Below are 13,352 nucleotides of genomic sequence, written 5' to 3'. Positions count from 1 at the left end.
TATCTTTCTGGTGTAAGTATTGATTTGTCCTTGATTTCTGAAAGGAGGGTAGTATTGCAGGATATGGTTGAAGGATAGCCATTATCTCATTTCTCTCTTACAGACGAGCCATTGCAGATTTAGAAGTTATCAATTGCCATCTCCCAGTAACCCATTGTATTAGTCAGCATTCTTTTATAGGGACAAAACTAATAGGATATATATGTACACCATATATACACACACATATGTATACACACATATATGTGCAATCACAAGGTCCCACAATAGGCTGTCTGCAAGCTGAGGAGCAAGGAGAACCAACCCAAGTCCCCAAACTGAAGAACTTGGAGTCCGATGTTTGAGGGCAGGATGCATCCAGCATGGAGAAAGATGTAGTCTGGGAGGCTAGGCCCATCTCTCTTTTTTACATATTTTCCTGTCTGCTTTATATTCTCTGGAAGCTGATTAGATTGTGCCCACCAGATTAAGGGTGGATCTGCCTTCCCCAGCACACTGACTCAGTGTGAACCCATACACATGCATAATATTCAAATAAAGGCAATAATGAGGTCATAATTATGCCTAACATAATCCAACTGTCCTTCATGCAACTGGAAATGCACCAATCCCCAACCCAAATACTATTACATACAGTTAACAGTACTTAAATGCTGATATGAGGCCAATAAATCTTATGTTACATGATAAATGAAAAGGAAATAAAATGAAGATATTTTCTTAGTACAAGTGTTTACATGTGCAAACATGTTTTTAACAAAAGAAGAAGGAAATAGTCATGACAGTTACAGTCCGCATTTCTGCAGCTGGTTCACGTGGTCGTAGCTGGTATTGATGACTACCTTCTTCTACTACCCATTCTGTATTCCCTTTGCCTTCAGCAAGCACCTCAGCAGGTCATGGTTTTTCTCCTGGTGGAGTGACCCAAATCTTCATTCCTGAGAAGTCTGAGCCATTTGGAGTCATTCCTGGATTGTGCTGTTGTAGTTTCCCATTTACCTTAATCACAGGGTATGGTAGTATTAAGAGACACCCTAATGGATCTCCTGTATTCCATGCATACTCTTCCTTTCTTCTGTTGTGGAGTAGTAGACTGATTTCATCTTGATAGTCTGGGTCAGTCATCCCAACTAACACTGTAACTCCCTTCTTAGCCTGTTGACTTAAAGGTAGGAGGAGCCCAAACTGTCCAGGTGGCAATCTTAACTTCCAGTTTAATGGAATCATTGTTGCATCTCCTGGTGGCATCATTCCTCCCTCTGGAACTAAGACTGCTAGGCCAGCAGAACATAATGTCGTGGGAACAGGAAGCAAAAATTTTGCTAGTGGATCACTAGGGGTGATGGTGGGTGGTGCCACTTCCACCCCTTGATTCCTGGACCTGTGAATCCTAGCTATGGGAGAAACAGTACCATATATTGGACAGTGATTCAGACCATACATGGTCTTCTGGAGAACTTCACTCCAGCCCTGCAAAGTATTGTTACCTAGTTGGCATTGTGACTTCAAAATGCCATTCCACCTTTCTATCAATCCAGCTGCTTCAGGATGATGGGGAACATGGTAAGACCAGTGAATTCCATGAGCATGAGCCCATTTTGCACTTCTTTAGGCAAAAAGCGAGTGCCTTGATCAGAGGCAATGCTGGATGGAATACCATGATGGTGGATAAGCCATTCTTTGAGTCCATGGATGGTAGTCTTGGAAAAAGTGTTGCGTGCAGGATAGGCAAACCCATATCCAGAGTAAGTGTCTATTCCAGTAAGGGCAAACGTCTGCCCTTTCCATGATAGAGGAGGTCCAATATAATCAACCTGCTACCAAGCAGCTGGCTGATCACCCCAAGGAATAGTGCCATATCGAGGGCTCAGTGTTGGTCTCTGCTGCTGGCAAATTGGGCACTCAGCAGTGGCCATAGCCAGGTCAGCCTTCGTGAGTGGAAGTCCATATTGCTGAGCCCATGCATAACCTCCATCCCCGCCACCATGGCGACTTTGTTCATGGGCCCATTCAGTGATGACAGGGGTGGCTGGGGAAAGAGGCTGAGTGGTGTCCACACTCATGATCATCCTATCCACTTGATTATTAAAATCCTCCTCTGCTGAGGTCACTTACATGGGATACAAATATCTTCACAATTTTTGACCACTCAGAGAGGTCCATCCACATACCTCTTCCCCAGACTTCCTTGTCACCGATTTCCCAATCATGCTTCTTCCAAGTTCCTGACCATCAAGCCAAACCATTGGCTACAGCCCATGAATCAGCATATAATCACACATCTGGCCATTTCTCCTTCCATGCAAAGTGCACAACCAGGTGCACTGCTCAAAGTTCTGACCACTGGAAAGATTTCCCTTCACTGCTGTCCTTCAGGGAAGTCCTAGAAAGGGGCTGTAGTGCTGCAACTGTCCACTTTCGGGTGGTGTGTGCATATCATGCAGAACTATTTGTGAACCAGGCCCTAGTCTTCTCTTCCTCCGTCAACTGATTATAGGGAACTCCCCATGAGGCCATCGGTGCAGGCTGGGGGACAGAAGGCAGGGTAGCAGGAGTAGAGACAATGGGCATTTGAGTCACTTCCTCATGTAACTTACTCGTGCCTTCAGGACCTGCTCGAGCCTGATCACATAGATACTACTTCCATTTGAGGATGGAATACTGCTGTGCATAGCTCATTTTATGGCTAAGTGGGTCAGAAAGCACCCAGTTGATCATAGGCAGGCAGTTCAGGTCACATGGTGACTTGATGACCCATGGTCAAATGTTCAGTTTCCACCGAAGTCCAATAACAGGCCAAGAGCTGTCTCTCAAAAGGAGAGTAATTATCTGCAGAAGATGGCAGGGACTTGCTCCAAAAGCATAGAGGCCTCCATTGTGATTCACTTATGGGGGCCTGCCAAAGGATCCAAACAGCATCCCTATTTGCCACTGACACATCAAGCACCACTGGATCTTCTGGGTCGTATGGCCCAAGTGGCAAAGCAGCTTGCACAACAGCCTGGACTTGTTGCAGAGCCTTCACCTGTTCTGGTCCCCACTCAAAACTCGAAGCCTTTTGGGTCACTCAATAAATGGGTTGGAGTAACACACCCAAACGAGGGATGTGTTGCCTCCAAAATCCAAATAGGCCCACTAGGCATTATGCCTCTTTCTTGGTTATAGGAGGGGCCAAATGCAGGAACTTATCGTTTATCTTAGAAGGAATATCTCAACAGGCCCCACACCACTGGAACCCTAGAAATTTTACTGAGGTAGAAGGTCTCTGAATTTTAGTCAGATTAATTGCCCATCCTCTGGCACGCAAATGTCTCACCAATAAGTCCAGTGTGTTTGCTACTTCTTGCCACCAGATCCAATCAGCATAATGTCATCAATGTAATGGACCAGTGTGATATCTTGTGAAAGCAAAAAGCAATCAAGATCTCTCCAAATAAGATTATGATGCAAAGCTGGAAAGTTGATATGCCCCTGAGGTAGGACTGTAAAGGTATATTGCTGGCCTTGCCAGTTGAAGTCAAATTGCTTCTTATGGGCCTTATGGATAGAGATGGAGAAAAAGGCACTTGCCAAGCCAGTGGCTGCATACCAGGTACCAGGAAATGTGTTAATTTGCTCAAGCAATGAAATCACATCTGGTACAACAGCTGCAATTGGAGTCACCACTTGGTTAAGCTTACAATAATCCACTGTCATTCTCCAAGATCCATCTGTCTTCTGCACAGGCTCAATGGCAGAGTTGAACAGAGATGTGGTGGGAATCACTACCTCTGTGTCTTTCAAACCCTTCATGGTGGTACTAATCTCTGCAATCCCTCCAGGGATGCGATATTGTTTTTGATTTACTATTTTCCTAGGTAGAGGCAGCTCTAATGACTTCGATTTGGCTTTTCCCACCATAATAGCCCTCACCCTATCAGTCAGGGAGCCAATGTGGGGGTTCTGTCAGCTGCTAAGTATGTCTATGGCAATTATGCATTCTGGCACTGGGGAAATTACCACAGGATGAATCCGGGGACCCACTTCACCCACTGTAAGTCAGTCCTGACCTAAAACTCCATTAATTACCTGACCTCTATAAGCTCCTACTTTAAGTGGAGGACCACAGTGACATTTTGGGTCCCCTGGAATCAACATCAGCTCAGAGCCAGTGTCCAGTAGTCCCCAAAGTGTCTGACCATTTCCCTTTTCCCAATGCACAGTTACCCTGGTAAAAGGCCAGAGGTCTCCCTGGGGAAGAATGGGAGAAAGATTCACCACATAAATTGTTGGTAATGCAGTGGGGTCCTTCCTCAAGGGGTCCTGGTCTCCCCTTCATTCAAGGGGTTCTGGGTCAGTAAACTGGCTCAAGTCGGAAATTAATTGAGGGGCCATGATTCTCTATTTTTGTAATTCAAATTAGTCTTTTGTCCTTTCAACCTAGAAGTTTTCTGTTTGTATAATTTAAGTAGGAATGCAGTAGTCTTCCTATCAATTTCACTTCTAGAAACACTACGATTGGTTATCCAGTGCCAGAGCTCTACATGAGTCAGACTATTCTGATTGCCACTTTGCCTCTGCTGTCCATTATGGTAGCTACTCCCACCTTGCCTTTGATTGTTGAGTGCTGCCACTTGGCCTCTGCCACCTCAGGATCCAACTGTTACCATTGTATTTAAATTTTGTAGTTGAGTGACTGTGGATCCTACTGTTAGATCTGACATACGGAGAAGAGAAATTACAGGGCTATTCAAAGATGTGGGTGCTGCCCTCACAGATCTATTTTGCAACTGGTATACCTGGTCAAGGGTATATCTTCTGGGCCCTCCCAGCTGGGATGAGTAGGTCTAACATGACTAATCTATGCCACCATCCCAATCTCCCTAAATCTTTGGATTTCTTTCTCTACATTAAACCAAGCGAGATGAGACATTTCCAGCTCACTCACAGTGGGCCATCTTTTAATCCATATTTTAGTGAACCAAGCAAATAAATGATTAGAACCTTTTTTTAACTCCCCAAGCTGCAACACTAAAAGCAGAGTCCTTACTTAGTGGGCCCAAATCAATAAATTCAGCCTGATCCAACTCTATGTTCCTTTCACCATTAACCCACATCCTTTATATCCATTCCCATGCCTGTTCTCCATATTGTTATTTATATAAATCAGAGAACTCAAACAGTTCTTTTTGAGTACAGTGCACTTCCTAATGGGTCATACTCTCAATCTCACCTCTGGGGTCCACTGGAACTTTAGTCTAGTTATAGGTCTAGAAGCAAACAGAGGTGTTGGGGGTGGCTCCTGAGGAGAAGCAACATTATCTTGCCTGGCAACTGCCTAATAGGAGGCCATCACTGTTGCCTCAGGCAGCACAGGGTTTATCTCTTCAGACAAAGGTGGATAGGTTGATGGCAACATGGGTCAGGGAGAGGATATTGCCACTACTGGGGATGGGGAAGCTGTTTCTTTTGGCAAAAAAACTTCATCAGAGTTTACAAACTCAGTGTCCTCAGCTTCATCAGGGTCCTCCAACACATCCCCATTCCAAGTTTCAGGGTCCCATGCTTTTCCAATCAATGCCTTCATTTAACAACACATCCCCATTCCAAGTTTCAGGGGCCTATTCTTTTCCAGTCAATGCCTTCATTTAACAATAGACACCTGGCGAGGCTGTGCATGCATCTTCCGTTGCAGGTCAGCCACTAGCATGATAAGAGCTTGTGTCTGTTTGTCCACAATTTCAGTTCTCTTTCTACAGGAGATAAGCCTCTCAGTCAGGGCAATCCTAGCAGATTTGAGGTTCAATATCTGCTTCTGAAGCTGGGAGACAGAATCCTTGAGTTCATAATTTTCTTTCATCACTTTGTCCACTGAATTTAGGGGCAACCAACCAGCTTTATTATGTTCCTTGGTTCTCCACATATGGTCAAAGGTATTATGTATAGAGTTACTAAACTCCTTGCCTCTCATGAGCAATGAATCAAGTGTGTCAAATGCATTTATTTTGTATAACTCCCTAAACAGCTCATGCCAAGGACTATCAGTGTTCTCCATACTATTAAAAGTAGAGTCCTTAGCATTTTTGGGTCTAATCATTAAGCAGCCAACTCCAGAAACCCCAAAACCAATGAAAGAACTCCATCATTAGTATTCTGTTCCTCTAGAACCACTCCTGGTACCAAAATCTGTATTAGTCAGGGTTCTCTTAGAGGGACAGAACTAATAGGAGATAGATAGATAGATAGATAGATAGATAGATAGATAGATAGATAGATAGATAATAGATAGATAGATAGATAGATAGATAGATAGATATGGAAGGTTACTAAGATTGAGTTTCACATGATCACAAGGTCCCTCAGTAGGCTGTCTGCAAGCTGAGAAGCAAGGAGAGCCAACAGGAGTCCCAAAACTGAAGAAGTTGGAGTATGATGTTTGAGGGCAGGAAGCATCCAGCACAGGAGAAAGATGTAGGCTGGGAGGCTAGGTCCTTCTCAACATTTCACATTTTTCTGCCTGCTTTATATTCACTGGAAGCAGATTAGATTGTGCCCACCAGATTAAGGGTGGATCTGCCTTCCCTAGCCCACTGACTCAAATGTTAATCTCTTTTGGCAAAACCCACACAGACACACCCAGGATTAATACTTTGTATTATTTAATCCCATCAAATTGACGCTCAGTATTAACCATCACTCCCATCATGTTTCTGAGTTTATCAGAGACATTTTAATACTGGTACAAAACAAACATTATAAATCTGTGAAGTATACCTATATATACTCATATACAGCACAAATATGCATGCATGTATGTATTTGCATACAGAGACAGAAGAGAGACCAAGGGAATGAAGAATATAGAAACCATACCACGTTCATTCCACTCTCTGATATTCCAGTCACCTTCCTCTTACTCATCTTGCCAGGGTCTCCTTATAGCCTCTCTCCTCACCCTGTTTCTTCCTATCTTAAATGTTAAGGACTGTACAAGTCTTTTCCTGACCACTGGTCTTTTGCATTCTTCTTCTTCTCCATGCTCTTCTAGTACACCTCTTAATACACCACATGACTCAGCATTTAACTACACAGTTTTATTGCTCTCTGAATATTCCATGTGGCAGTTTCATCTTCCCAACTAGATGACTCAAGGGCAAGGACTTTGTCTTATCATTATGCATTACCATATCCTCTCTTGCTTTGCTGTGTCACGGATGCTAAATAAATAAATATTAATAGATTGAAATAACCAAGTTTCCAATTAGCTTGTCATTTTGATTAAAAAATTATAATTGGGGCCTAAAATTTTTAGAATGTTGCTGTGCATTCCAGGCATTCATGTCCTCTGTTTGAAATATAACATAGCTTAGTAGTTAAAGCCACATTGTCTTGAATCCCAGCTCTCCAATTTACTAGTTGTATGATCTTGAGCAAGTAACCTAAATGCCCTCTGCTTAGATTTACTTTCAATACAATAAGAATAATTATAGCAGCTAACTCACAGAATAATATGAAAATTAAATAAATTAATTCATGAACAGCATATACAAGACCTTGTATTTAGAAAGCACTGTACAAATAATGACTATTTTGCTATGATTGAATGAATGAAAATCATAGCTTAGATTTCTAAATTGGCCACTTACACAAAAAGTTGGCTGGTATTGGCTTGAAGAAACCAAAGTCATTTTAAGCTCAGATTCTAGATGACAAATAATCTGTTTAAGAAAATATGGATGGTGAGGTCTGAATTAAATGATGGGAGGTTTATTTCAAATGCAAGACAAAAATGATCAAGGTCAGCCTGTACCAAAAGCCTGAACTGTTATCCTTCCCCAGTCTTAATCATTTTTTAGATTCTCACCTAACAGTTTAGATCAAATTGAAAAGAGAAAGTTGATATTAGGAGCAAACCTAATATAATAACCTGGTGTTCTGAGGTTCATATGCCTCCACAGCCTAAGAAAGTATGTGGCTAAGCTGACAGAAATGATGTTGATCTTGGGAGAAATATATATAAACTAGATCTGTGTGTGTGTGTGTGTGTGTGTGTGTATAATATGTATATATAGTATGTATAGAAAATTTCATATATATAAAATAAATGCAAAATTTCCTGAATTTATGAGGTATAAAATATATATACAAATATATTTTACGTTTATCTCACATTTCAAATACATATATATGTGTGTGTATATATACATGTATGTATGTATATATGTGTGTGTGTGTATATATATATATATATGTATTTGAAATGTGAGATAAAATAATTAAAATCAAAACTAGGCCAAGAAGGCAGCTAGGTAATAACATTAGTTCCAAATAACTGTGCAAATGTTATTTCCCTCGACACCCTCTGCCTATGTTTTCTCGCATGTCAGTGCAATATAACTAAACTAATTTGCCTTGTAGAAATGAAGTTAGCAATAACAAAAAAAGACAGTGAAGTGTAATATAAATAACACGACTTTAGAAGTCAAAATAAATTGGTGAGAATCCTACTTTCTAATAAAATACTTGCAGAAATGTAGAATGCTAGTTCTAAGTTTGTTCAATTATTAAGAACCTTAGGAATCAGTCAGGCCTGCTTTTGAATCTGAGTTCTGCCACTTGACAAAAGTCAAGTCTCCAGGAAGTTCTTCGGGCCTCAATTTTCTCATAAAATAGGGACAAGAAAACTTCCTGGAGACCTCAAAGAAAAGTCAGAGAGTATTTAATTTATCCACCCCTCTGCCATCACTCCTCTTTACACCCTCAACTAACCTGGTTGCTTAGAAACCAGGTAATTTATTGAGCCATTTTTACTAGTGGTAGGTCACTGTGCACAAGAAAGTTGGATGCTTGGGCTGGGTGCCATAGCTCATGCTTGTAAGCCCAGCACTTTGGGAGGCTGAGGTAGGAGGATTGCTTGCACCCAGGAGTTCAAGACCAGCCTGAGGAACACAGTAGGACTTCATCTCTACAAAAAAAAAAAAAAAAAAAAATAGCCAAGTGAGGTGGTGGGCACCTGTGGTTCCAGCTACTCTGGAGACTAAGGCGGGAGGGTCACATGAGCCCAGCCTGGGAGGTCGAGGTTATAATGAGCTGTGATCATGTGACTGCATTCCAGCCTAAGTGACAGAATGAGACTCTGTCTCATAAAAAGAAAGAAAGATGTGCACATGAGTGTGTCTGTCTCTGGCACGTCTCCTTTAAACTGCTGGATGGTGAGCTGAGTCATGGTCTCCCACGGAGGAATGAAAAGGCTCATGCATTTCAGCCTTTTTATTAGAGGCTTAAGTTGGGGTTCAAGGCAGAACCCAGAAAATGTAAAGGGTACCACACTTGCTATTTTTCATGTCCCTTATGCATCTGTCTACTTCATAAGAGCTTCATTAGGAAGCAAGCTGTCTAAGATAAGTTAAAAATAGGTGCCTTGATTGTATTATCATCTAATAATATCTTATGTCAGCATAACCCCTAAAATATATTTTACAATGTCTTTTATAAAAATGAAATGAAATAATGGTCTTAAAGCACTTAACAAAGTGTCTGGAATATAGGAGAATAAGCAAGTAGTATGTATTAGCGTCTATTATTTTGTTATTACAATTAGAAAACAAAGATTTAGAAAGATGGAGTCATTTCTCTAAAGTTATCTAGTTAGCTAATGGCAGAATGAAATTCAAACTTGAAACACCCCTTTGTTACCATAACTTTCTTCTTGTGCTTCCATTTTTCTCCTGCCTTATGTGCCTTCCTAATCCTGGGTAGACTTCAGCTTGACAATCCCTCACTCAGGCACTGCTAGAACTGGCTCTCCTCCCAGCCTTCGACTGTGACCCTTTCTCCTTTGCCAAATCACCTTCTTCCTTGAACCCTCCACTTTCAGGGTTGCTCAAGGCTTTCTCCTCTCTCCGTACCTCTGCACTAGTAACCACATTGAATATCACCATTTCTGATGTTCATGCTCTTAGAACCAGCTCCCAAGGCTGTATCTCCATTTTGAGTTCTGTCTTCCATGCTGAACAACCCTACTTTTACGGTTGCCTGCCACATATCCCCCAACAGGTGTTTTACTGGCCCTTTTAAGTCAAAATGATGGAATCATTACTTGCTCATCCTCTATCCCCACTCTCTTCCTCAATCATATGCATCTTCTGATATTTCCAGTTTTAATAAAGGAGGCACTCTTCTTTTTTTAGACTCAATCCCTCAGATTCTCCCTCCCCTTCTTCTAGTCCAATTCATACAATTTGTCATCATTCTAGAGCTGTGTTGAACAATATGGTAGCAACTAACCACATGTGTCTACTGAGCACTTACAATCTGGCTAGTCTAAATTGAGACCTGTAAGTGCAAAGTGCACACCAAGTTTTGAAAACTTAGTACAAAAAGCATGAATATAAAATATCTCACTAATATTTTTTAAAAATTGGTTACATGTTGAAATGACTCAGTTGAATAAAATATATTATTAGAATTAATTTATCCTATGTCTTTTTATCTTGTTTTAATGTGGTCATCAGAAAGTTTAGATTACATATGTAGATTGCTTTATATTTCTACTGGACAGCATTGTTCTACATCATTCTAGTCTTCCTTCTCAACATTTAAAAAATTTCTTCCATTCTAGTCTTACTATTATTATCTATTTTAAGCTTCTCATAATACATCCTAGCAGATTTCTCTGCCTGTACAATCTCCCTACTCCAATTTGTCTCATCCAAACTGTATTCTGTCTCAAAATCAACCTTACTAATGAAAGATTCAAATAAAACCACTCTCCACTCAAAAATAAAAAAACAAAAACAATTACTCCTCCCTGTCCTTCAAATAAAGTCCAAACTGTTGCAGCCCCCTACTCCTTGCTCTTCACATAGGAGCTATGATGCTTTAGGATGGCAAAGAAATGCACAGCAAGATGAAGCTCTGTTTAGCTGGAAGAACTTTACTTTTCGTGTGTGTGTGTGTGTGTGTGTGTGTGTGTGTGTGTGTGGTGAGGGCGTCTCATGGCACCTCCCAGTGACTTTGACTTGACTAAGCCTGGCTCACAAAAAGATATCCTTCACAAGGATTTTATAACCTGAAATAGTACATCTTCTTTTATGTATTTCCAAAACCACCAACTTGTTGACAAAAACCAGCAACCTATATAACAAACAGGCTAGAAAGAAAGGTTTCTGATGCCCCCAGAAGGCCTTGGCTCCTCCTCTGAGATGCCAAGATTGATATCATTGTTTCTTAAACATCCCAAATATCTAAATTTTACCCACCATTGGGACTGGTTTCTCTCTGAGAAGAGCAAGAAATCACCAAACTTTCCCGAAGCAATTAATTGGAGCAACTGGAAATACAACAAGAAGAGCAACAAAACTTTATGCAAGTATCTGGCCATTCAGTACTATTTTCTGAGTGTCAGAAGATGGGTAAAGCAAAATGAAAGGTTTTGCTTTTCCAAACTACAATCAAAATACTGTTTTAATATTAGATCTTGTTATGATCACTAATATTTTTCCAGGTAATCTCACCTTGATATTCAAAACCAAAGCCTACTGTTGTTTTCTTCATCATGAACCCTACATACCAGCTCATCATGATTACTGCTCATCCATTACCATTCATACTAAATCTATACCTTTGCTCAGGTCATTCCCCTCGTTTGAAGTGCCATATAGTCACAGAATGGTAGAACTGGAAAAGAAGTTGGAGATCATCTAGCCCAATTCTTCATTTTATAAATGAGAAGCTTGAGGTACTAGAGCTCATGAAATCAATTTCTGATAGAGGCCAGAACCCAGATCTGTTGCTTTCCAGTCCTGTACTTTTTTCACCACATAATTTATTTTTCTTCTTTTCTTCTGATTTTGCATGTTAGAATTCCCCCTGTTCTTCAGGATCTAAGATAAATGGCACTTCCTCCACAGTGTCCAACCAGCAGTGACCTACCGCTCAGCCTATTTGCCCACACTGAGTCTGTAACCTGCTAGATGTTTGTGATCCTTAGCTCCTGTCTTGGATCTTAAATAGGTTAAGTGAAGGTGATGATGCTATCTGAGACAGTGTGTGTCCACTGAGAAGATGCCTTCCACACAGGAAACTCTCTATGCCTTTTTGTCAAATAAATTATTAAACAAAGGAACAAGTTGTATCAATTTAGACCTTGGCTACTAAATCTATAATATTAGAAAATGGATGCATGAAAATGTGAAAACAAACATGCAGTCCATTCTGATTCCCTTGAACAAAAAGCTTACACACACATTTCGAAGTTTGCTATTGATTTTTTAAAAATAATTTCATTCCTCCTCTTTAAGACTGTCTTTTAACAGGAAGAGAATTAGTGAATTATAACAGAGACCGAGTATTAGGGATTTAAAGATTAAGTTTGGAAATCCATGTGTCTCCTTAAAACATGCAGAGTGCCATTTCAGCTGAGTGAAGAGAGGCTTCCAGCCAAAAAGACCCAGTCTAGTTAACTTGAAAAAGAGTTGGTTAGTGTTTGCCAGTGGATGTTTAAACATAAAATAATCTGTCACCCAATTTTTCTGTTCCAGTATGTTTAGTAAGTGAATGTTTATTATACTAAATGCTATTTCAAGCTGGATGAGGGAGAGGCAGTGACTTTTAAAAAGCAGTAATTTTATATACCTCTTGTATGGGATCATCTTTTAAAAAATCAATACATTTCTATTTTTAAATATGTTGTTTACATAGGACTCAAGGGAGGGTTAGAAGGAAAAGCTCAGCCCCAAATGAAATTAGTCCTAAGGAAAATCCGCACACAAAAACAAAATTCACTCACAGTGGGCCTACTAGTAATTTTTAAAATGAGACACAGAGGGTAGAAAGAAAAAGTCAGGAACAGGCCCTTGTGTTTTCAATATTAAGAGTCAAATTTTATCACAAGAAAGTTTATCACAGCCAGTGGTTAGTGGTCATGGGGATAAGCAGATATTTAGACACTTGACTTAATTCAATTCACTTCAATGCTATGCAGCAAATAATTGTTGAATGTTTATTATATGCAAGGCAGTGTGTTGGCTAGGAAATATAAGGTAATTAAGGATGATTACAAATAATTTCTATCCTCAGAAGTTTTGGGCAGTATGGATACTGTTCATAGATCAATTGATCTGAATATCAACCCCTCTCCACATACAGACATAAGCACTGATTCCTGGGAAAGAAGGGGTCTCAGTTACCCAGATAACTGTTTCTAGTCATAACTTAACATATTTAATTTGTCTTCCTATAACTTAAGATTCTTTATTTGACTTAAATCCAAGCATTTTCTCTAAATCTGTCTTAAACCCATTTTCAGAAATGAAACTTTGAGCAGTTCTGGAATCTGAAGAACTCATTCAAAACATTAACATATTTCAATA

General features: G+C 40.2%; 1 pseudogene; it reads right to left on the bottom strand.

Annotated features, from left to right (window-relative positions):
• Positions 1-781: 781 nt before the first annotated feature.
• LOC134810158 (uncharacterized) lies at positions 782-9,920 on the bottom strand (annotated as a pseudogene).
• Positions 9,921-13,352: the final 3,432 nt, after the last annotated feature.

The sequence above is a fragment of the Pan troglodytes genome, chromosome 4 (assembly GCF_028858775.2).
Source record: "Pan troglodytes isolate AG18354 chromosome 4, NHGRI_mPanTro3-v2.0_pri, whole genome shotgun sequence".
Lineage (NCBI taxonomy): Eukaryota > Metazoa > Chordata > Mammalia > Primates > Hominidae > Pan > Pan troglodytes.
The sequence above is the reverse complement of the archived record's forward strand: the minus strand, read 5'-3'. Positions and strand labels throughout refer to the sequence as shown.